The 24,494-nt window shown below is 37.9% G+C and overlaps 1 protein-coding gene across 3 annotated transcripts in view; it reads right to left on the minus strand.

The window, feature by feature from the left end:
• Window positions 1-24,494, minus strand: part of LOC141900544 (3',5'-cyclic-AMP phosphodiesterase 4C-like) — a 162,308-nt gene that overhangs the window by 82,984 nt on the left and 54,830 nt on the right. The window lies entirely within an intron of this gene.

The following is a 24,494-nucleotide window of genomic DNA, read 5'->3' on the forward strand; positions in this document are numbered from 1 at the left end:
ATTTGTTACTTGTCTCGAGAAGGGGTATATGTTAACCCGAAAACGTTCGACTTATTCAACATGATTTATACATATGGAAAATGAAACTGTTTGTTCTTTTATGGATTTTTATGTATTCAAATCAGAAATTTATATCTAAACGATAGATTTGTGAATCCCTGTCCGTTACTTATTTTCAAAATGTTGTAGGAAATTTTCAAAACAATAAAAAAAATGATTATTCCTCGAGCAACACACGCAATATACAGATATTAAGATAAATAATATTCTGTTAGCCTGTACCTTATAAATCATATGATATCTGAAAACTATATCAATCTGCTTGATGACATATGGTGATGCGCATATCAAAATTGAATTCATACTGCAAACAATTTAGAACGGACCTGCAACCAGTTTCTGTCCACACTAACAGACCAATTTGGAACAGAATTAATGCAAGCATGAACACTTGGTCTGGTCTAAATTGGAACGGGCCAAATTTAGACCGATCTAAATAATGTAGTGTGAAATAAATGCATAAACCTTGCAAATCCATAACGGAATAGAATTAAGTGGAAGCATGAATGTATCAAAATTGCATTCCCAAGTGATTTCCAGTTATTATACTTGCATGTACGAATCGTATCCCCTAAAGATCAGAAACTAATTTACCCCGAAAAGCCACATGCACCTCAATGAAATTATTTTGCGCAGTATGATAGATGATATACAAGCGCGCACAATTAAATGAAATGCCAAGTTTATCGACTACTACAACGTCATTATTCATTTCCAATATGGCCACCGTCGTCGATCGCCGTATTTCTGTTTTTATTGGACTGACACACGCAGGGTTTCAACCGGCTTCTTCGACATTATCGAAAACGCAGATTTTGTGGCGCTTCGAAAACGATATCGCGTTGCACGATACACTGGGTCAAATTCGTATTAATCATTGACGATTTCTCAGAATTCAGGTCACGGGGCTGCCTCGAATTTCGTTTTCTCGTTATCGATTACCGGTATGCAAATTTGACCTTTTCGATCCAACCTGCCTGCGGACAACAGGTACCGGTGATATATTTTACAGATCTAAATCGCGGACATTCTATTCCTAAATAATCGGAATAAGGACTTTGACCGACTGCTATTTATTTCATTCCTATGATGAATAATGATTAACGACTTCATATATCATTTTTTTCGAAAACAACATGAAACAATTTATCAGTAGATAAATCCAATATCATAGGCTCAGAGCGAACGAACGCAGGGAGCTGTTATCTGATGGAAATTGAAAAACACCTGGCCTGAAGTTCATCGTTAATGAGATTGAGATGATGTTATGCCAGCATTGATGCATATGGCATAGTAAAAGTAGAAAACTTAACTGAATCCCTAAAATATTTATCGGTGTATATTGGCTTGCAGTAGGGACAGTTTTCATACTTCATATAATCACTGATTAAAAAATTCTTCTCATGGTCAGACTGTTTATAACATTTCAATTTCAAATGAATGTGTGTATATACATAGAGTATAGGCCCCCCAAGTTGACAGATGACAGATACGCAATATTGAGGACTGCAGCGCTAATTAGCATAAATTAGTGTATTTCCGGTGTTACTACTCAGCCATTTCTATGAAACCTAGAATCTTAAGTCAGTAGCCAGGAACAAACAGGGGTTTTGACCCGGACACAACGGTTCACACTGGTATCAAGTGGGTCAGCGCCCCTTTCAAACAAACCAGGCCCGAGATCAATTTTAGCACGGATCAGATCATTCCATGTGGATGTGAATCACCTCGTTTTCCACAGAATCACTTTCATAGGATAATTAGCCGCGATCACACGGAGACGATTTGGCCCGGGCCAAATTGGCACCGATCAGGCTCGGGCCAAATTTGGCCTGTGCCTAATTAGAGAGCGCATTCACACACAAACCATTCACTCGATAGTCAACAATACTCAGCAAGTGGATCATTTCCGGCGCTAGTTGCAATTCAAATGCAATCATTTGTCTGGTGCTAAAATTAAGCTCGGGCCTGGTCTGACGTTTTTGGTCAGGGCCAAACAGGCTTGGGCCCATTTGGCACCCCTGTGAACAGTTGTTCCGGGCCAAATTTGGCACGGGCCAAATTTGGCCCGGGCCAAAAATGCACGTGTGATCGCGGCTATAGTAACAAGTGAGTGAGTGATTAATACATGAATGCGCTCGGTAATTAAGCACGGGTCAGATTTGGCTTGGGTTTGGTCCGGGCTCGACCAGCGTATTTCTATGGAAAGAAGTGGATAACTATAACAATGATTCAGTTCGTTCAATCAATTTACCGATAGATCTGATAGTCTAGAAAATGGGTCCTTTTGGAGTTGTTTAAAAAATTTTATTAAGTTGTACATTTTAGATTTATAATTTTCAGTGATGTCTGAGTATGTTATCTTCCATTCCAATTTTTGTTCACCAATATTTCAATATCATGACTGAGTTTGTAGAAGTGCTAAACTATACAATTAGGTTAGAAAACCGATGTCATTATTATTAAGATTATAAAAAGATAATACACTCCACTATTTCATATGCTGCATAAAACCACCTGCAATATGAAAAAGATAAATGGGTCTTCATCGGTTTAACCAGTCATTCAGATATCGCCTTATTAGATACTCATCTACAATGTTTAATATTTACTCAATATGAATGAGTTGGAGTTGAACACCACAAACATCATTATATCATTAGGCATTTGTGTAAAAATCATTTGTCAAATTTGTCAAACAACATTAAGCCATCGAATGACGTCGTCTAAACGAAGTATCTCACGGTGTACGCGGACTGGGCTGTTTCGCGATAAACCATTACTTTCATATTCCTGCTTTCAATTTCATCAATTTTCTTCAATGTTTGATTTTCAAGGTTTCATTTCGAGTTTAATCTCCGATGCAGTTTAATCGTTTCGCGTTATGACAACTAATGTACATCAGCGTTCTGACGATAATAACGTGCGAATACAATTTTGAGACAATTAAATTTTGAAACGATTATCGCAAAGAGTGTGCGGCAGGATTAAGCCGTTCCGTGAAATGGTCCAATCAGGCCTACATCATATTTGATACCAATTTTGGGTATTACGACAGGCCAACCAATAACCACTTGTCTCAATTTCAATTTTTTTCCATTTTCATTTCACTCTTTAACCCAAGCTACAATTTATGTGAACCTGACAACTAGTAACAACGTCAAAAAAATATCCTTGACAGGTTTGCAGTTCTTTAATTAACCTTATCTCGCTACTTTATGAGACGCGTAACAATGAGCAAGTCGCCGAAAAAAAATTCATAAGCAAAGTTGAACAATGGCAAAAATAAATGAATGTCCCGAATTAAGATCGGTTTTAATACACCTCTTTTTGAAAACTGTCTGCGTGCGTCAAGATCTGAAAGAGTTGTACTGCAATTTCATTCTTCACAATGTATAGACATATTTATATTCGAATACCATATTATTGCATGCTATTTATACATAATATCAAGTAACGGGTCGACCACTCCAAGCAATAAATTTCACAAGCAATACGTTCTATATTTATAGCACTTTTTTACAAAGAGAGCTCAATTAATCTGATTTTTTTCCACACGTTTACTGTCTACATTATACACCTACCAGACAATATCGTTCATAGTTCGTAAGCCATAAACAGATCTTCGCAATCATCGCGACTAACTTATTGTTGGAAAAGACGTAAGACAGAACATTCTCTAAGTTCTCATTAACGAACTGACAGGACTAAGACATGACATGGCATAAAATAAAGAATATCAGAAGATGCAATTTGTACAGCTCTAATCAAGCGTTAAGGCTCAAATAGTCTTCAAAGTCTTTGTACAGAGCTTTCCCACTGTACGGCAAATATAACATTTGAACTTTGCGAATAAGCCTCTTTTTATGGTCGACGATGACAAGTCTATTGATTTCACCAGTTCTTTATTAGTTATTTACTGGAATGTCCTAAAGCTATGTCGCTCGCGTTGATAATCCAAAGCACTGGATACCATGCTAAAATACCTCAACCAATATGTCCATTAGCCGAATTCTAGGGGGAAAAGCATTTATATGGAAATGGCTATTTCCAGAAATGAGCTATAATTCAACGTTCCAATTCATACATAATATTTGAAATTAATTTGAAATTAGGCCAGCGGAAGACTCAATATGCCAAATGTTGGAAATTGCTCCTTGCATGACCTCAAGATTACTCAATAAAAAATGTTTGAATCACTACAAATAAGCTGAGGATTCAAAACCTATGACGACTAAAAGAGGTCATTCCAAAACATAATGGTGATAAGCTAAAACATCAGTAGACAGACATTATCAAAGCTCATAAAGACCAAGTTTTATTGAATGAAGCTATGAAAATAATTACATTTGATTCGGAAGATATCAACTGAAATCAACAACAAGCGAAGAATTCAATTGCAGTCCCGATGGTATATGATATAACGTCATTCTGTAAATTCAACTAGTAATCATTTGGGATGCCTAATTATTATCAGCAAACTGATCCAAGGCAACAACTACTAGGCATTAAATACTCCTGCTGCGGGTGTATGCTAGAGAAGTACAAGGAAATTACTCTGCGCTGTCTTTGCCATCAACCATATATGTTTTTCGGAGCGAAATTAATTACGAATTCTGCCAGTCTCGGTGGGTATCGGTGCTGCTTAATTATGTAATAAATGGTTTGTGACGGGACTCGCCGAGAAGAATCTGAAGTAATTAGATCGGCTGGCGTGCTGGCGAATTACATCACCCAAGACACAAGTTCCAGAGCAGTAGCAATAAGCGATAAACAATGAACAATCATTCTCAATATAAAGCAGATTATAGAATACTATATGATATGATATACAAGGAAAACGAGTCCAATAGGTTTCCTTAAGTTATTTTTTATTTCGACTATATCCTAATAGTCACTTTCAGGGATCTTTTTTGTATATTATTATTGCACTACGAACAAAAGGTTTCATCAATATTTTCTAATTGATTCCATGTATGAGCAGTATATGCAGACTTAAGAAGTTTTTCCATTGAAAGAAGGAGCCAATCAGTGAGCAGTTTCTGTTGTCAATTTCTTCAACAAACTGAATTCAGTCAGTAAGTGAATCCTTTGATTTTGGCCTCGACATTTTCAGATCTGTTTGTGAATAACATTAATTAACTCGACTGAATTTTGTCCAGCAGTATTAGGTCAAGGTCAATGTAAAACATCAAATTCTCTATTCCAGCAATTAACTTACAAGCAACTGAAAAGAATTTGCAATGACCTAATTATACCACAAGAATCTGATGAAAAAATGAATTAAATTTCATCATTCAGTTTTTTTACAAAGTGCCAAAAAAGATAATCTCTTTGTTATGAATCTCGATAACTGTCATCATCACAAAGAGAAAGTCGTCTCATGAAACAATTACGAGCAATTTGACGGCGTAACAAGAATTCGAAATTGAAAAAGTATCTCAACGTGCGAATAAATCAACGTTTGTCGGCAATAAATTTCTGAGGAAATTACAATCAGATGTACAGCGAATGCTCTTAGTGGGAACGCACCACCTTCCATGGAAACTCAGCGGAAGCCGGAATGAACGGGTACGAGATAATATGTGGCGTTGGAGATCGAGAAATCTATACTGAAAATCACATTATGCTGGACATACATGCTGTCATCATGGGCGACGCACCGGATAGATAGCGGATGAACGATCTTATTGTTTGGCATCTGTCCGATCTACCAGCCTGTCTGAGAGGTGATAATTAAAAATCGATATTACTTTCACATAGGTATATCAATCGAAGTCAGTGAATGAGTTTATTTTTAGTTTTTACCAGTAGCTGAACATAATCATAGATGTCCCCGTTTGGATCATCAATATTGCCTTCACTGATGCGTGGATCATTTCAATCCCTCGATCCAGTACATATTAGACCACTTGAAATAATGCAAAGCAACAAATTGTGATTGACAAGTCAGAAAAAAACAGACTTTTTCCAGGAACCCAAATGGCAAAACAAATGCCAATAAGATGATCAAGACTAATTTAACTTTTTCATATCTAACAACGTATCTAATCTAGCAATGTATATTGAAGATCTTCATTATATATGATTTTACCTTCATGAAACGCGAGATGATAATGTGTGTATCAGTGTGTGTTTTACAACTGAAATGCTACAAAAATGAGGACTATCCACAGAATACAGAAAATCGGATGAGCACCTTAGTGCCCGAGATGATATCGACACTCCACCGGCTGTACATGATAGTTTAATCTTATTTGATCTGAAATTGAATGAAGACTGGCACAATATTTCAGACAGTCTGACAACAGATTTCTTGCATCATAACCAGGCCTGCTATAGTACTGATATATGGCATCAATGAACACAAAATGATAAGAAGCTGCGATCACAGACGGATGATTTGGGCAACCGTGGCTAAAATGAAAAGATGAAGCACGCATGCCCGATAAAGAAGCACTTGAGAGCAGAGCTACATTGGAGATCATTGAAGAAAAATGTAAATTTCAACGATGTTGATCATTTATCAGATGAGCCTTGATTGAGTCTTAATTTGGGGTTGGTAGAAGTTATCTATGAACGACGTCCCCGGTGCTAGGAACAATAAAAAGTGATTTTAAAAAATACAATAGACATCCCGCAAAGCAGACTCAGGTATTCATGAAAGATGTATGGCGAGACCAATGGAATAAATACTGAGCTTAACCGTTGGCCTATGGCAGTGTAAGCTGAAATCAGTGAATAAAATCAGTAGGTTAATATATCTTTCATTCAGTCACCCACTTTTTGGTGATCATTTCACTTCGTCAATTTGCAGGAAATCAATACAAGATTCAGAGGACAGGTCAGATGATATGTGCAAGGGAAACTAATGACTTTCTCAAAGTAATGATTCCCAATGGGCATACATAACGAACACATATACAAAATACATAGCAGGCATAATAGTTGGAGGCATAATACTTTCTATATTGTCTTCAACAGTAGATAGCAAAAATCTAATAGAGCAGATGTGGAAAATTCTGAGGATGATAGAAATTTAATCTGAGCTCAACAACAGTTGACTTCGGCAAGATGTTTATTGAAAGGGAAATTGACTTAAATTCATTTCCATTTCCAGCATTCCCACCAGCATGAGATCCAAACCTGTACAGTGTCAGATCTCCACCATTTATCAATTTCGACTCCACTTAATTTTTGACAATTTCACTCACAAATATAATCACAATCATATCCAATCTTTTCCATTACCCAATTACTCAATTTTACTGCTTCTACCATAACTTGCATGAATAACTTATAGTTCCGATGAAACCATCTCAGACCGACGTCTCAAAACAAAATAGCATGATAATAGGTTCTATTGCAGCAAACCAATAATGTACGCTAATACATCGATGCTTATGATGCATGCAAAGATAAAGAAAAATAGACAACTTTCATGTTTCATTTTTCTGATTTCCCAATACGTGACGAAATGATTGCAACGATATTATAGATCAGCTGCACGTTCCCGAATGATTTGTTGATGAAATTGGATATATTGTAATGCCATGGTGATGGTGGTGGTAAGCGACGTGGACATCACAGCAACGGCGTCGGGCGAAGAAAAAAATGTTGGTTACAAAGCCAACAATTCAATCAGGCATCGCGACATGAAATGCAATTATGCCAAACAATTTCCAAGTTACCATTATCACATAGTACCTTGTCGGTGGCGGGTCACAGTCGTAAATGGACTGATATATCAGTGCCACACTTTCGGTATCTCAATAGTATAATGGGCATGAAGATTTAGTGCCTGGAATTGTTTCCCCTGTGGTCTAAATGACAACTGACAATAGGTCGCCATTTGATATTTGGAACCGTAACCCCAGCAAGAACAGCAGAGAAAAATGCACTTCATCAATCAGGAGAGGCGTTAAAGTTCCAAGGTACCGTCCCATTTGCCAACCACAATTCAGTCATCATCCACTATTGGCAATCAAGATCCATTCCATCAATCCCATTCCATCAAACTTTCATTCTGTCAACTTTCACTCCACCAACCTCAATTCTATCACGTTCGATCTTAAGATTTCCACTTAACCAACCTCCATCACTTTAAAGTTTTATTCTTTCAACCCTCGCTTTTTCCAAAACAATCTATTCTAATGGTGTCTACGATAACAATACTTCCTACATGACAAAAATTTCTATTCTACTCAGCAATGGCATCTTCATTGTGATCAAATTGGTTTCAATTGAGAAAGAAGTTGAGAGATTGAAAAGGAGTTGAGAGATATGGAAGTTGACATTAATGACAGAACTGATAATTGAGGACCTTGTCATTTGATTACGGAGTTGAGATATACATCATCATTACTGTTCATTTAATGGCAATTTCTGTGTATTTGCTAAGAATAAAGAGAAATTACCAATCAGCACGGGGTCAAATCAGTACAAGTTAAAATCATCCTCACAAGAGACGAAATCATTACATGGAGAAAAAATGGTAAAATCTAATGGACAGATTAGCCTCATTGCTCTACCTTAGCAGTAGTGGAAATCACTGATAGACTGACTTCTTTGCAGGAAGAAAACATGTTAAAAGCTTTGTAAAGATGTATAAAGGTTAATTGAGATGTGTAAAGTCGGGCCCGGCAATATTGTCGATTCTCACGCACAAGAGTCTCCGGAACACTTTGCCAGACAATTAGCGACGTTTTCTGTGACTCGAGAACATCCAATCATTGCACGTTTTCCGTGCTCTTTTTATCGCCGCCGCGGCAACTAGAACATAATCTAAGTTTCATCTGTGTCGCTGAACCGTTCGTTTCATTCGGATATAAAATGCCAGTAATATGCGCAGACAAATTACAGGTGCAATAAAAGATTGGTATATGGCAGAAAAATCATTAATCCCATGACATCTCATATAAGTCAACTGTCTCAGCCTAAGTTCCCGAGATGAACCTCGAAACCATCTTCTAAATTGAAGATGTCCCACATTAAGAATTGCTATATTATGGCTCATTTATCAACAACAGTTTTTAGAATCTATGATCATCTTTCCCTATCTCGGCATTTTGTTATCATCTATAAAAACGAAAACGATTAGGAAATCGATCCATGCTACAGAAATAAATTACTAGCTTTCATCGTGGAATTTTGTGTCCGTCGGCTTGAAATTGAAATTTTTTTTCTAAATTCAAATTATCCTATACTTATGCGACGATTTTTCCGCATTTGAAAGAAATAAATCATGTGCGATGACAACATGTATGTTCAGTAATGGTTCATAACCACAGTTGTGACATTCATTTTTAGAAATACACGACACATGTATACACCACTAGGTAATGGCAAAAAGTTATTTACCGACGACCTGACGAGGGATTAGTTTCAAGACCGAGGGTAATCACCGAAGTTGATTTGAAATTCAATGTGGCTTAAGGTTTGTAGACATCAACAAAAGTCAGTTCTTGGTCGTGAGGGTAACTGTAAATTATTGATAAAAACTCTCAAAATGCATTATGGAGCAAACGATGTATGGCAGAGAAAATTAATCCAGATATCTGCTCCATTCAGCATTTGCAGAAAGTCTGCAAAATCCTTTAATTTCAAATCAGAACAACACTTGAATAACAGATCGGAAAATGGTAGTATAGAAGTCTTGATGGTAACATGGCCAGTGCTGTGGAGTACTGAGATAAAATTCTTTGCTTATTTCTACCTTTTCCAATGTCCACAAGGCGCACTGTAACTGTAACTATAAATCAAACAAGACTTGAAACATAACTCAACAACAGATGATGCTGAGATGATATAAATTTCATGATTGTTCTTCCCATGTAGTGGATTGAATTCATGCAAAGAAAAATTCAAAAATCAAATTCGAAACCAGAATCATTGAAATCATGCCTCGAAGCGTGGAAGCAACAAGTTACACCGTATAATCTGGGACAAGCAGAACCTGACGAAGACACAGGGAAAGAGAAGGCTGCACATCCTTCCAGAAGGATGTGTCCGTTTACCTCCTTATGATGATGAAAACAAATGAAAGGAAGAAGTTGACTGATGATTGATAGGGAACTTTTGATAAGAATGCAGTATAATCCCTGACGATCAGAGCTCATCTCCAACAAGATGAATTATACTTATAACAAAAGGTGCTAGCAGATAACTGGCAACGTATAATGATCCGCTATAGATTCGACACCCGATACTGGATTTAGGAGAATGGCAGACAACCGGAATGGCGATAATTTCCTCTGGGATCGGTAAAGAATCCGTCTTTCCGACTAGTCGTATGTATTTTTTTCAGTCTGTCTCGATGTATCTACAAATGAACGACGAAGCAATCGATCTTATATCTTCATACGTGAGACGTACCGAGAGCCGTGTAGAAAATCATCAATCGCGCGCGGGAGTCCATGGCAGCGAAAAACGAATAAATCATTTCCAGTATACACAGTTAAGGTGAAGTTTCCGCGAGAGTAAGATACTTCAGTTCTATCTCCGTAAACACGTTTACCTCGGCGGTGTACTAGCAAAATCTTGTTAATCGCCGCGTTGTATGATGAAATGAATGGAACCATCTTCCGTGGAATGAAAAAGCTTGTCTGTCGCCTCCGCAAAAATGACGTTCTTCTTATTGACTTACATCACGAAGCACGAAACAGTCGGGCTGAACTCCCGAGGAACTTCTTTAGCATCACTTTGTTTCTTGAAGACAATCAGATTGCTATTATGCATCCCTTCAGACGACTGGGCTGATTACCAAACACCAGACTAACCGTTCCGCTGTGGTTTGTTACAACTGCAGAAACTTGAGATATTTCGAACATGATAAAATACCCAACAGACTTCCCCGTTACCCTTTTGCATGATGAAAATAACCGTACCCAAAACTACCAAGATTCATCTTGCAAACATTCGGGCATAATTTCAAAACTTAAGCCTTGTTCGATATTCGTTGACTTATTTCAATGGCTAATCCCATCCCTGCAATAAAGTCTTCTCGAACGTCTTCAGCAGCGGACCGAATAATCAATACCATTTCCGCTTGCAGCCTAAATCAATACGAGTCTATCGTTCTGAAATGGACGGGTGAATTGTGATCGAAATTTACAACATTCGTTATTACGCTTAAACCCCGAGTACACAGCCCTGACACATACAGCTGCCAATAGAAAAAACTCAGATCCATGGTGCCCAGTTGTACTGACAGTTTAAGTGACATAATGGCAAGGAAGATTTTTATATTTTCAGTTGTTTCCATTATTGCTTTTTCAGCTACTTTGGATTTAACCCTAGCTCTATGGACTGATTATCTGTACCGGAAACATATAGTCTAGAAGCACACTCTACCACTAACCGAGGAAACAATCAAAAAGGCCCTTTAATGGATGTTCAGTTAGCATGTGTTAGGGCCCTAGGTATAAAACTTGTCAGAGCTTTCAAATACATTTGTAGTAATGAGAAATGGTGCTCTCTAAAAACTGAGGCCTATTTCACAGAAGTATTTCAGTCATCATAACGCAATGCTAATGACATTTCAAGGAAGTGTTTAGTCGTTTGTGAAAGGGTCCCCGTTCCGCAATCTAGAAAAACCAGTCCCACGTACAACGGTACGGAATAGAGATATTTCCTTTGATATACCGAGTGGTATTTTTTCCATCCTGCACATGAGAAGATAAAAGCGTTTTTCGCTATGAAAATCTAAGTTTCCGTTGAGACTATTGGTACGCACGGCACGTAGCGAATCGTTTCAAATTTCAGCGTCATTACATAGGAGTGTGTCAACAAATGAACGAGACCGAATTAATCTCGGAATATCGAGGCTGTTTTATGTGCGCCGTTAGAGTTCACCGCGGTCATTCAGTCGAGAAAAAATCGGAATCATGATGCCATAAATTGACAGTCCGAAAATAATGTAAAATCAAATTCGTCAAAACTTTCCGTAATTTCAGAGCATCCTTCAAGACTTGTAAAACCTTATGCTAATAACGTAGCTATCTATGAAACATGGAAGTTCAAATTAGTTATTCAAATATTTCTGTATCATATTATTCTGTTCCTTGGAAAGTTGCGATATTTTCACATGAGTATCTAGATTAGACCACTGGGGTCTCATGTGGGTTTAGTACATTTTAGGCCAAAAAAATATATATTCTGTTTCTGGTCAGGCCCATCTGCACAAAATGATGTGGTGATGGGTTTTTTTTTTAAATTGTTCCTACATTTGACTATCGAGTTTGATGGATTAGTCGACAGGAACAAGTCCGAACGGACGTATAGTAGCCGGCCCTTTTAAAATTGACATCGATATCAACATGCTTTTGGATTTTTACCGCTAACCTAATCAGACAATAGCAATGGACTAAACTTCCGCGTTTGACCACATCGGCAACTAGTTGGCGCTAGCGCACGGTGCGCGAATTTCGGAGCCGATTTTTGTTTACGAAAAAAAATTTTGACGCGGGGTTCTAGATCGACACGCGTGCTGACCAGAAACAGAATACATTTCTTGTTTGGCCTTGTTCTCTCATTTTATTCATTTTGATATATCTGTTTAGTGAAGTTCATCTTTTAGCCAGAATTTTATGTCACAGCACTTCGGTTAATTCTTTCGCCGGTACATGCAATCGTTTTAGCATTCTTTAGCAAGCTTGACTAACAAATTGACGTTCACAATTACGGAAAATCCCATGTATCTATATATTGTAAACACACACGATGAATGTATCTCCGACTTTGATTGGTGAATCTCCACAGTGGCTGTATGGTGCAACCTTGGAAAAATTGATACCGAATTGGTTGTTGTTGTAAACGAGTAGCAAAAAATTCCCACTTCCTGAGGACGATAAAACCTGCAGTTTCCCCAATCTACCAAATATGTGACAGGCTTGCTGATGACATTGATTATAAATTGTCCAACTTTTTTCGTGACAATTACCTTTAAAATACTGTTGGTATTGTTTTTTGTCACAGCATTATCCGAATGATAGAGCGATCGTAAATGGCAACGACGTGTGCGGTTAGTTATACTTTTCTTAAAGGCATCTGCACGATTGATTAAGCTGGAGTGACGTATGACAATTTCTTTCGGTTCTGGCTTCAATACAACGACGCCGGCATGACAAGTCTTCTCCCTAGTTGTATCCGGTTTGTCTTAAGCATGTTAAATATTGCCCTTTAATGGAAGCCGCGCTAATGAACTGGTCGCTGCGAAAACGCCGTCAGAGACTGGCAATTTAAGAGGAAACTGTCGCATTGCGTGCTTGCAGACGATTTAAAACTTGCTGGTTAGGAGCAGTGGCAGACTGAGACAACTATACTTACCGTCTGGCGTATAACCCTGTTATAATGAACTTATGGCTGAAAAAGAAACTTGTGGCTTTTATCGGATAAAGCGAAGCAAGGATTTTTAGAAAATCAGATATAACAATCAGGGGCCATTGCTCTAAAGTTGGTGAGAGCATGGACGTCCATGGTTTGAGCTAGCCGGTGGTTAAATTCCATGGTGATAATCGAAATTGCATTGTTAATGTGGTGTTTGTCCACCAGTTAACTCTTACCGACTTTTGAGCAACCTGCCTTGGATTTTTTTTCTCCTTCGAACTTCTTTGTAACGAGGTACCACTTTACTACGGAATGTACAAAAAACCTGCACGAAATTGATGTTAACACACCAGAGAAAAGTTGAATATCTTCGGATAATCTTCTATTCAATCCATCGGTAGGTTGGCGCTATGTTCGAAAAATCGTAAATCAAAAAGATGCTGCTATAGAACGCTAGCTGAAGCCATTAGCATTCCTTCTTGACAGACAAAGAAAGCCGCCTTCGGCAGCGCCGGCGAAGAGCAACAGACACGGTAACCAATAACTTCGACAAGTTGATGGAATAAGAAAACCGCGTTGATGAAAACAAGCCGAAAGTCATGAGTAGGTTAAATAAATGACGCCAGCTCATTGAAATATGACTAGCCTCGATGACAAGACTCATTGCGGTAAACAGATACCACAGATTACAGGATTACGGCGATAGACATGGAATCTTGTTACTAATCAACTGTGACTCTTGCTGACCCAATTAAGAGTTTTTACCTGATCACGGACGGACGAGTTGCGTAATCGTTTTTCGGTCAGCTTGTTTGAGGAAAGAACAGCTGAGTCCAACCAGCGTGATGAGGTAAAATGTCGAACACGGGTAAATCTGATTTTCATGTAACGAATGAGGCCCAATTTTCTATTATATGCTATGTAGACGGGACATCGAAGAGTGCTCCGACAAGCGACATAAACTAATCAAGAGTTATGATTTGACCTGGTCTCCGCTAATATGATATTCACAGCATTACCATGACATTGGTGAGATTGACGTAACCATCTCTGATCCTTTCATCTTCTGATTTTATTCCAATCATTGGCTTGATTTAAGTTGGCTTTATGTCAATGGCTAAATTTTGGTCATAAATGCGTTTGTTCTGCACTATAGCCGCGAGCCATTTTGGCCCCTGCCAAATTGGACCCAGCAACCGTTCACACACACACACAGGTAACAAAGGGGCCAGTACCAAATTTGGCTTGACCAAAAATGTCGGACCAGGTCCCGAACTAAATTTAAGCATGGTCAAATTATTGCATTTGAAATGCGACTTGTTCAGGAAATGACTCTCTTCACTTTGTTTAAGCATTGTTTAGTATCGAGTGAATGATTTATGCGTGAACACCCTCTCTCCAATTAGGCACGGGCCAAATTTGACCCGGTCCTGATCTGTACCAATGTGACCCGGACCAAATCGTCTCCGTGTGATCGCGCTATTGTCTGTAAGTATTAGAGCCTGAAGCACCGATACTTCACTATCAATTCCCCTGATCGATCATCGAAAGCATTATTCAATGATCATCCTGCTGACATTCTACCTCTGAATGACGACCTTTTCGTCTGCGTTAAGGGCAAGATGACAAAATATACCAGATATGCTGTACTTGAAATATGTAGTATATACATATCATAAGGCAGCAATATTTATTCAATAGTCTGGATTAAATATCGATGAATTTTCTTCTACTCATATGTATTTATACGTAAATTCAATTACGCGTAGTTGTATGATGTAACGTAGCCGATATTCGAACCAGTGGCATTTACAGAATTATGACTGGTACGGAACGTTACTAAGATGACAATGACAAATGGCAATGTAGGTTTCGAGAATATTGCTCGGCAAAAATATCCAACAATCGATTTTCACACAATTAATCACGAGTAGAACTGACGAAAAACGATCTTAAATACGGGTTCAGCAACTCGACGGTCACAAGTTTATGAATTAAGCGTAATGTATATCAAAGTAGGACACTACACGATATCATTCTGTATCGATGAAATCTTGGAAGTAAACAGAACATACAGAAATTCCCAACATTTGGTGAAAGATCGATGAGTTTCTTACGCATTCAAGTTAAATCTCAAGAATTCAAAAGTGAAGACAGCTTTCATAGTGGGGAACAGTATAGAATGACAAATGCTGAATTAAACTCCCCCAATCCCCCACGCACCACATTGTTGACGGCCTTCTTATTAACAACATACTCTGGACACAGATGTTTCATTAATATATTTCGATTATTATGACGGATATTCTAAGCAAGAAATTTGCATAATACATCTGTTCTCTTCATCACAACTCTACTGGAAATACCATCCTCAGGGTAATAGAGCATTTTGTGGCTCGGCGGAGCATGCCAGACATGTCGTCACTTAACAAGGGCAGACATAAATTCAACGGCTATCTCGGGCAATGCTGGGGGTTGCTATGTTTAAATTATAACATTCAGTTGTCACAAATTTCAACTGCATAGGCTTGCTTCGCTACATATTGGCGACCAGAATATTTCTGATAGGGTAGCAATACTCCACTTCAATAAGTGAATTCCCTAACTCAGTTATCCAAATTCTGCATTTCCAATTTTTAATCAAAACTATACAAAATTCAATTTTATACATCTTAATGCCTCATATCATAAAAATTGGACCCAGGAGCTTTTAACCGTGAGTTCACAGTTCATTGAAAATGAACGAATCTTTGTTTTCATAAAACTGACTGTTATTGATGCCACCTTGTGGGCGTCCAGTGCCTCATCGCACAGCCATGTTTAATCAGAGTCAACTGTCCATATATGTAGATACATCGCTCAACCTTAGAAACCATTCATCTGCGCGAAGATACTGCCCTGATAAGGCGGAGAACAGTTCGTTTGCACAACGGACCTAATTTACCATTGTCATCGATGTCATCGGAGAATTACCATGTACGCAATTTCAGCGAACAACCAATGCCCGAGCGCGTTCATTCCAAGCGAGTAGAGCTCTGTCTGAACTCGGTTCGGAATTATCTCAGTCCCCCTGCGCCTGATCGATCGTGTACTGGATGAAAACAAGGCTGGATGAATTGAAGACCGAGAACCCGAGAACGAGGACAATGACATGTGATGTGAGAAATGACCAGATAACAAGAGGCATGAAATAGCAGATCAGTGACGTATCATAAGCCACAAGTGGATAACTGGATTCTGAACGGCTCACCGAGCCATTTTCCTTATCATTCGGTAGTGGCCAGTTTTGATAGCAAATGATGAGCAAAAGTATTAAGAATGTAATCTCAGCGTCTACTGCAATAATGACCTGACAATCACGATGCCAACCTCCCTAAGTCCAACTCGTAACCTTCACTGATACCTCACCAACGATATCGGTCACAGTATCATCAATTCTTGGGATTTGAGGGATATTTAATCGGAATTGGTTAAGAGTATACACTCCATTAGTCGTCCACGTGAGTGTAGGCAATTAGCTGGGCAAAGACATTGCTGATTTAGCTAATCATAAGCTGCCGAACTACTAACCTAATAACACTAATGGTTGTGTCGCATCTTACAGTAGGAAATGCAGATAACATAGCAGGTAAGACGTTGATGGGCTATTCCACATGTTTTTTTCTCAATTGCCAATTAACCTTATAATCCCCCGACGTAACCTCAACATAAGTTCTTTCTACCTGAATGCAGACAGGGTCAACAACCAAAACGTACCCATACTAAATAGAAATAATGATAGTAATGAACTTTACAAAAAACTATATAGATGAAAGATAAAGCCATAATTTGCTTCTGTATTATCTCCATTTTTTGCTAACTACTGCAGCCAGACAAGTACTGATTAACTTTATATTAGCTACAAAGCTCCCTCCGCCATCGTACTACGCCACAACCAATTGAATATTTACTTTTCAATCAGTTCGTCTACATCACCCGTGTTCTATTTTTTTAGCGCCAGAAATATGATCGTCAGGAAATAATTGTCACGACCGTGGATACGTTGTTAGGCACGTCACCTCGGGTTATATCAACAGAGCCAGCTATCGCGAATTGGAACATATTGCGCATCGCTGCTACACGCGCCGCCGTTGATATTCTCCACTCGACGACCTTGGAATTAGCGGATACGAAAATCAAAATCCATCGAGACAAACAATCAGTCAATTCGTAGATCACGATCCGACTCTCGTAGCTACACCTTAGGTGTCGTAAACGAAACTATCTAAAACCTCTATTGACCAAACGATCCGATCTATAGCGATGTCAATATTTTCAACAAGAGAATAGCACCAGTACATAGCCGCTGCATAAGACGATAAACAATTCAGTGCTTCTCATAGGGCGCATGCACTCAAAATCTAATAAATCTTCATCCGTTTATTTGCTAATATCATTCATTTATCATCTGATAATTTGCTCATTATCTAATAAGCGAATCTGCAGCTAATCATAGCGGCCCCTTCGACTGATCTCAGTTTAGCAGCAACTTTCTATACGCATTTTATAAGTTGGCTCCAATATAATGAACATCATCCGTGTATTCAGCAAATAAACGCTGTTTAATTTGCCAAGAAAAAAATCTAAAATCTACGATGAAATCGATATTGTTTTTCGGGTATCTTATTTCCAACTGCTTCGTCGTTAATATCAGCGCGCGAGATGGAGCATATACGTTTGATTTATTGGAGAAATCAACCATCTGCTCCGGGAGATAATCTCTCAATAAAGAAAGCGCTACTATCTACAGGAAAATTTATGCGGAACATTTCTGGATAAAAAGGTCAAAGACGGGACCATCTAACATTGATTCTGCTTCTGTTATCTTATTTTTATATATCATGACACAAAGAAACAATAGAACTTGAGATACTAATTTCTGTTCATTTATCACATCTTTCCTATGTTTCATATTTCTCACGTTATCCCCCTAAGTCGAGAAATTTTGGCCTCTTGGCGGACCTGACACCGGACACGATGCCAGTGTTTTACCCGGCACGATTGCATTTAAATTTAAAAGTGCCATTGTAAGTCATTATCTTAAAGACAAGCTGACACCATCGCGTCTATTTTTGTTATCGAGAAACTGTTACACAGTACGGCGTATACGAATAGAACAAAACAAACTATGACGCTCTTGATTGTAAAATGATGAAATCATCCTTCAAATTGACGTAATATCAAAGGCATCATCCGCCCACTGCGGAACACACCTTCAGCCAATCAGTTAATCAAAAATATCATTCTAAGGCTTAAAAAAAGTTGATACCTAGTTTCTCATTTTCTGCTGAGCTTAAAAGTTGACCCCGCTAGCCGCCAATCTACCCTATACATTTCTTTTTTTTAAATCATGATCAAACTAACAATAACAGACCCAGCAGTTATAGAAAAGAACTGATTACAAATCTCATCGCAGTTTACATAAGTGGCCCTGACGTTTAGGAGAAACAAGGTATCATTTTATCAGAGCCTAAGTTTATCTTTAAATCAGACATTAAAATGATACAGACAAGAAAAGTTAACATTAACATTATTAGCATAATGATCGGTTTTATACCTGTTCACAGGAAACCAAAGAGGGAAACACCTAGTAATTATTGCCTTCGGTTAACATACAAATTATGTAGTTCTATAATGCATTAATGAACGTGATAAATGTTCAGGGGAAAATCAAACTAGATTCCTTTATCTTGGAGGTAAAATGATTCACGATAACGGACACCGCCCTGTTTTATATCAAATTCAGGAATTTTCAATATTGAATAGGAATAGCCAAAGGACTGTCTTCAATATGAACAACCCATATCCGAAGATTCAGATCATTTTGCAACTGTGACAACAAGAATGCTTTCACGCTATGTTAGAAATGCGAACATTAGAAAATCGATAAGCTGATCAACACTTTGAAATCGAAAATTTGAAGTGTGTTTTCCCAAACCTTATCTATAAAGGAAGTCATTCAGTTATTTACAATCTACCCTTCATCTCAATCAAAGTCAATAACGAAGTTCAAAATTTATGCATACAAGCAAATTGAGCAATATCAGACTAGAATATGCAATTTCAGAGATCTGAAGTTCGCGATATATAGAATACTTCATAGAATATGTCAATAAAAGTAGGTTTTTGGAATGATAGCTAAACAAGAGCGTCATAAAAATTGGTGGGCTAATCGCCACTGTAAAACGAATGGGCCATCTCTTGCGTGAAGGCTTATTTTTGGCGAAATTTTCATACATATTTTTAAGTCATATGAACTAAAGACCCCTGCCGAGAAAAATCCACAGTCCGCGATCTACGTCTATTTTAGCTCGCAGTGACAGCGTTTAGAAACCCGCCGAGCAGGAAATATCTCTTTCTAGTCGCACAACAAAAATTTCCCATTCGAATTGAAAGAATACTGAGACGACGTGTACTGTGCGCGAGCAAAACCAGGTTGAAGACGTTACTAAAGCATAGGGGGGGTAATTTTTTTAATTTTTTTCTATGTAACGTAACGTATACATAAGAGATACTACTGTTATTGCGGATCAAGTAACATACTTATGAAATCTTTAAAAAACAAATATAAAAGAATCGTGATATAAGATCGGATTACTTAATGTGTGGCATTTATAGTTTTTTCAGGAGTTACGCCTTACGATATTAGAAACTACAATAATTTCTAACTGCTAGTATTCATTCGATACAAGGAGAAAAAGCATGGTGCGTTGTCCTGTGCTTGTAAAACAAAGTGTACGGTAACCCAACCCATGTTCTGACCATTCTAAAGCTAGGGACACACGAGCGTATTTTTTCGCCTGATCGCGACGATTAAATTCGCCAGCGAATTCGCTGACGAAATTATACGCCCGATACGAGCGGGCACACATAGCGACTGGCACTTAGTGAGAGAGGGTTAACAAATCACATGATATCAACAATGCATCCTATTGGTTGATAAAGATGGATCGCTCGATCCGATCGCCAGCGTAAATAATCGGCCAAAAATATCAAACATGTTTGATACGGGCGATTCGCCGGGCGATCGAGTCGGCCGACGAAATCGTCGTCGCCGTGAGTGGCCACACGAGCGAATTTTTCGGGCGATTTATAAATTCGCCGCGATCGGGCAAAAAAATCAATCGTGTGCCCCTACCTTAAGCTACAGTGCCATCCAATGCCATCACCATGCAGTCATAGTCATAGTCAGAATGTCGCAATATTATAATTTTTGCTAAATTTCAAATATTACTTAATTTGGTTCAAAATTTAAAAGTTTTCAAGACCTAGCATCATAGGCTATATAACATAACAGGGCAGACCTAGCATCACAAGGCTGTGTAACATAACAGGACAGACCTGGCATCATAAGGTTGTATAACATAACAAGACAGACCTGGCATCATAAGGTTGTATAACATAACAGGACGGACCTGGCATCATAAGGTTGTATAACATAACAGGACAGACCTGGCATCATAAGGCTGTATAACATAACTGGACAGACCTAGCATCATAAGGCTGTATAACATAACCGGACAGACCTAGCATCATAAGGCTGTGTAACATAACAGCACAGACCTAGCTAGCATCATAAGGCTGTGTAACATAACAGGACAGACCTAGCATCATAAGGCTGTGTAACATAACAGGACAGACATAGCATCATAAGACTGTGTAACATAACCGGACAGACCTAGCATCATAAGGCTGTGTAACATAACAGGAAAGACCTAGCATCATAAGGCTGTATAACATAACAGGAAAGACCTAGCATCATAAGGCTGTATAACATAACAGGACAGACCTAGCATCATAAGGCTGTGTAACATAACAGGAAAGACCTAGCATCATAAGGCTGTGTAACATAACAGGACAGACCTAGCATCATAAGGCTGTATAACTTAACAGGAAAGACCTAGCATCATAAGGCTATGTAACATAAAACAGGACAGACCTAGCATCGTAAGGCTGTATAACATAACAGGACAGACCTAGCATCATAAGGCTGTATAACATAACAGGAAAGACCTAGCATCGTAAGGCTATGTAACATAAAACAGGACAGACCTAGCATCATAAGGCTGTGTAACTTAACAGGACAGCTTATTTTTTGCAGCACTCAAAACCAATTCAGGCCTACTGTTCTTTTTTCAGAGGATTTCGCAAAATTCTTAAATCCTTTATCGATGTTTTGATCAGGATTGCAACAATCAAGAAATAAGATCGCCAGCTGTATATGAACCTTTGAACCGATGACAAAAAATGGCATTTTGCCGCACTGTGGTACTTGGCATAAGCAGGATTGAAGCTTCGGGGCTTCAGTTATCCATCAGCAACATCATAACCGGCATCAGGACACGAGATTAAATCATAGCAGCTATAACAGACCGGATAATCCAATTTGCCAGAAGGGCCATTTATGAACACAGAAACATGAAGTATACCATACCATAGAAAAAATGAGCTCCATACTCTACCATAAGCCAGGGGCAAGGAGATAAGACTCTGAGAGTGGAGTCTTATCGTTTGCTATAATTCAACGGAATCCACAGCCCCGGTTACAGAGTAGGATCGGCCAGGGTTTATCATATTAAAAATGATCGACAAAACACATTCAACTTAGCAGAAGTTTTCATCAAGTCATCAAACTTGAAAATAGCAAAAAAAGCAATACAATAAAAATCAAACCAACACCATATCTATTCATTTGGTTTTCCCTCCATAAGAAAGCATCATTAAGCTGTGAGGTTTTAAGCTTAAAACCCAGTACATACAGAATTTTAAAAATTTCATTAAAAAGAAAATTAGAATCGAAAGACACGACATTTCAAACTCTTGCTAAAGATCATCGTCAGGTGTTGGATGATGGAAACAAGTGTGAAAGCGAAAAGAATTGTCATCTCAATCTAACGCACAACTTTTGAGCTGTTCATATGTTTCTAATTTTCATTTCTAGATCCGTATGGTTTTACGCAGAAAATGCATTGCTGACCATAAGTTGGCAAGAAATGCGCTTGAAAAGCGATTAGTAATGCTCGTATCACTAACGTAACACGGATAATTTGAACTCTTGATTAATTGCGTATTCCACATACTTAATAATAATGGAATTTGAAAGTCGTGCACACAAGTAAACATTGTCACCGATCAGAGATATTCAACTGTAACTGGTGTCTAATCAGCTTAGTATATCAACATAGCTATCTATATCATTAGTTATCTATACGTTATCCGGATTTTCGTCGTCATTTTGTCGATGGTCCATGTAATCTGTATGAATTAATATATCGCGGTTAATATCATATCTCTCTTATCAGACAGGAATACCTACTTTCTCCACGCCCAACAAGATAATGACCGGTTTGGTTATGTCGTAATATACTTTATATACTTTAATATGATCTTTAAACGTCCGATTCATGACGTTACATTTATGATATCTATCTCCAATATGCAACAATAACATATTTTCAAATAATTGAACACAACGCAATGATAACTTTTCAAATCAAAACAAAAAAAAAAAGACAGTATCCAAATTTCAAAAGATCTTGACCTGGATCTGTTAAAAGTAGATGGTCATTGCTCTTTCATGAATTAATTGTTCCAGGTTTCATGGGTCATGAATTCTAGCCGATACAGAATTTCTTGGTTGAAAGTTTTTTTTCTGACCTCTCATCCACAGGTCACAGATATAGAAACATGCTAATATCAAATCCTGAACAGATGCCAAATGGCTTTATAAATGAAAACATTGTCCATTGATTTCCTAATATGGTAATCTAGTCCTGGCAAGATCAATCGCACCATCTACGATATCTCATTTCTCATTGAATCGCGACGAAGGTAATTTATTACGTTTCCGATTCATATTTTGTTTTTCTTTCTAAACTGCTTGGTTATTTTCCGCGTTATTAACCAAATCAGTGGAACAAAAGAAACGAGGGTCTTAAAAAGACATTTCAATGTCATAACCAGTCATGGAAGTTTTGAACAGCCAATTAAGGATAAGTCGAAACCAGCTCAGTTGTATACAGATTAACATAAGGTTCAATTTAAGACAATTGATTTTGTCGGTGACCGCAAGTGTTCGCCACTTCGGGATGCGAGCCTAAAGAGCTCTACAAGACATTCATAAAGAACTAAAGAACCTGTTATTAGCGCTGAATTCCAGACATCCATTGGGAACGAAGGGTAATGTCACCACTAGTAAACAGTGAAATAAGATATATATATATATATATATATATATATATATATATATATATATATATATATATATATATATATATATATATATATATATATATATATATATATATGGCACATAAATATAATGATATAATGCGCTAGCAAAACATGATGATCAGATCGTCAAATTACTAAGCGGTAAATAATAAAGTCCAGAGCGATATTAACCTTTCTATCTATATGAACTAGATAGTATTGATCTGTTGACTTTGATTTAAAGCGATCCCAATTGAATATAACCCGTTTGTGGATTTCATTATTAGCACACCCGCAGCAAACGCAATCAAGTCTGCACTTTGCAACCGGGTGAAAACCTATTACAGTGAATTGAATTGGAATTCATATTGGTTAGAAATGAGAGAGGGTACTTTCTATATATAGTTCACTAAGTTTGGTTGCGAGTTCAATTCGACGTTCAATTTCTGATACAATAGATCCCCTGGTGGACCCAATAATCACTCAAAGACTTTCCAGTTTCCCTGATTATCGACTGACGTATACCACCCAGTAAAACATAGACATTAAGTTCCAAGTAAGTTGAAGACAAATACAGAAACTAACAACGGGGAAACCACGTCAAAACCAAAACTATCACCGATGCAAGATTAGTTTATTTTTCCAAGCACTTAGCCAAAGATCTGCTTTTGTTGACGAGATGCCATTAATTTTCTGTCCCCTAAAGCATGTGATGAATATCCCACCCATCCTAAGGCGAATTTCAGAATATAAGCCTACTTAATATTTGATATTTCATGTCACATTCAATTGGACGATTCTCAATTAATAATGATATTCTCGCGACTTTCAATCATTGAAGTCTGCAAGGTAATATT

The sequence above is a fragment of the Tubulanus polymorphus genome, chromosome 2, assembly GCF_964204645.1.
Source record: "Tubulanus polymorphus chromosome 2, tnTubPoly1.2, whole genome shotgun sequence".
Lineage (NCBI taxonomy): Eukaryota > Metazoa > Nemertea > Palaeonemertea > Tubulaniformes > Tubulanidae > Tubulanus > Tubulanus polymorphus.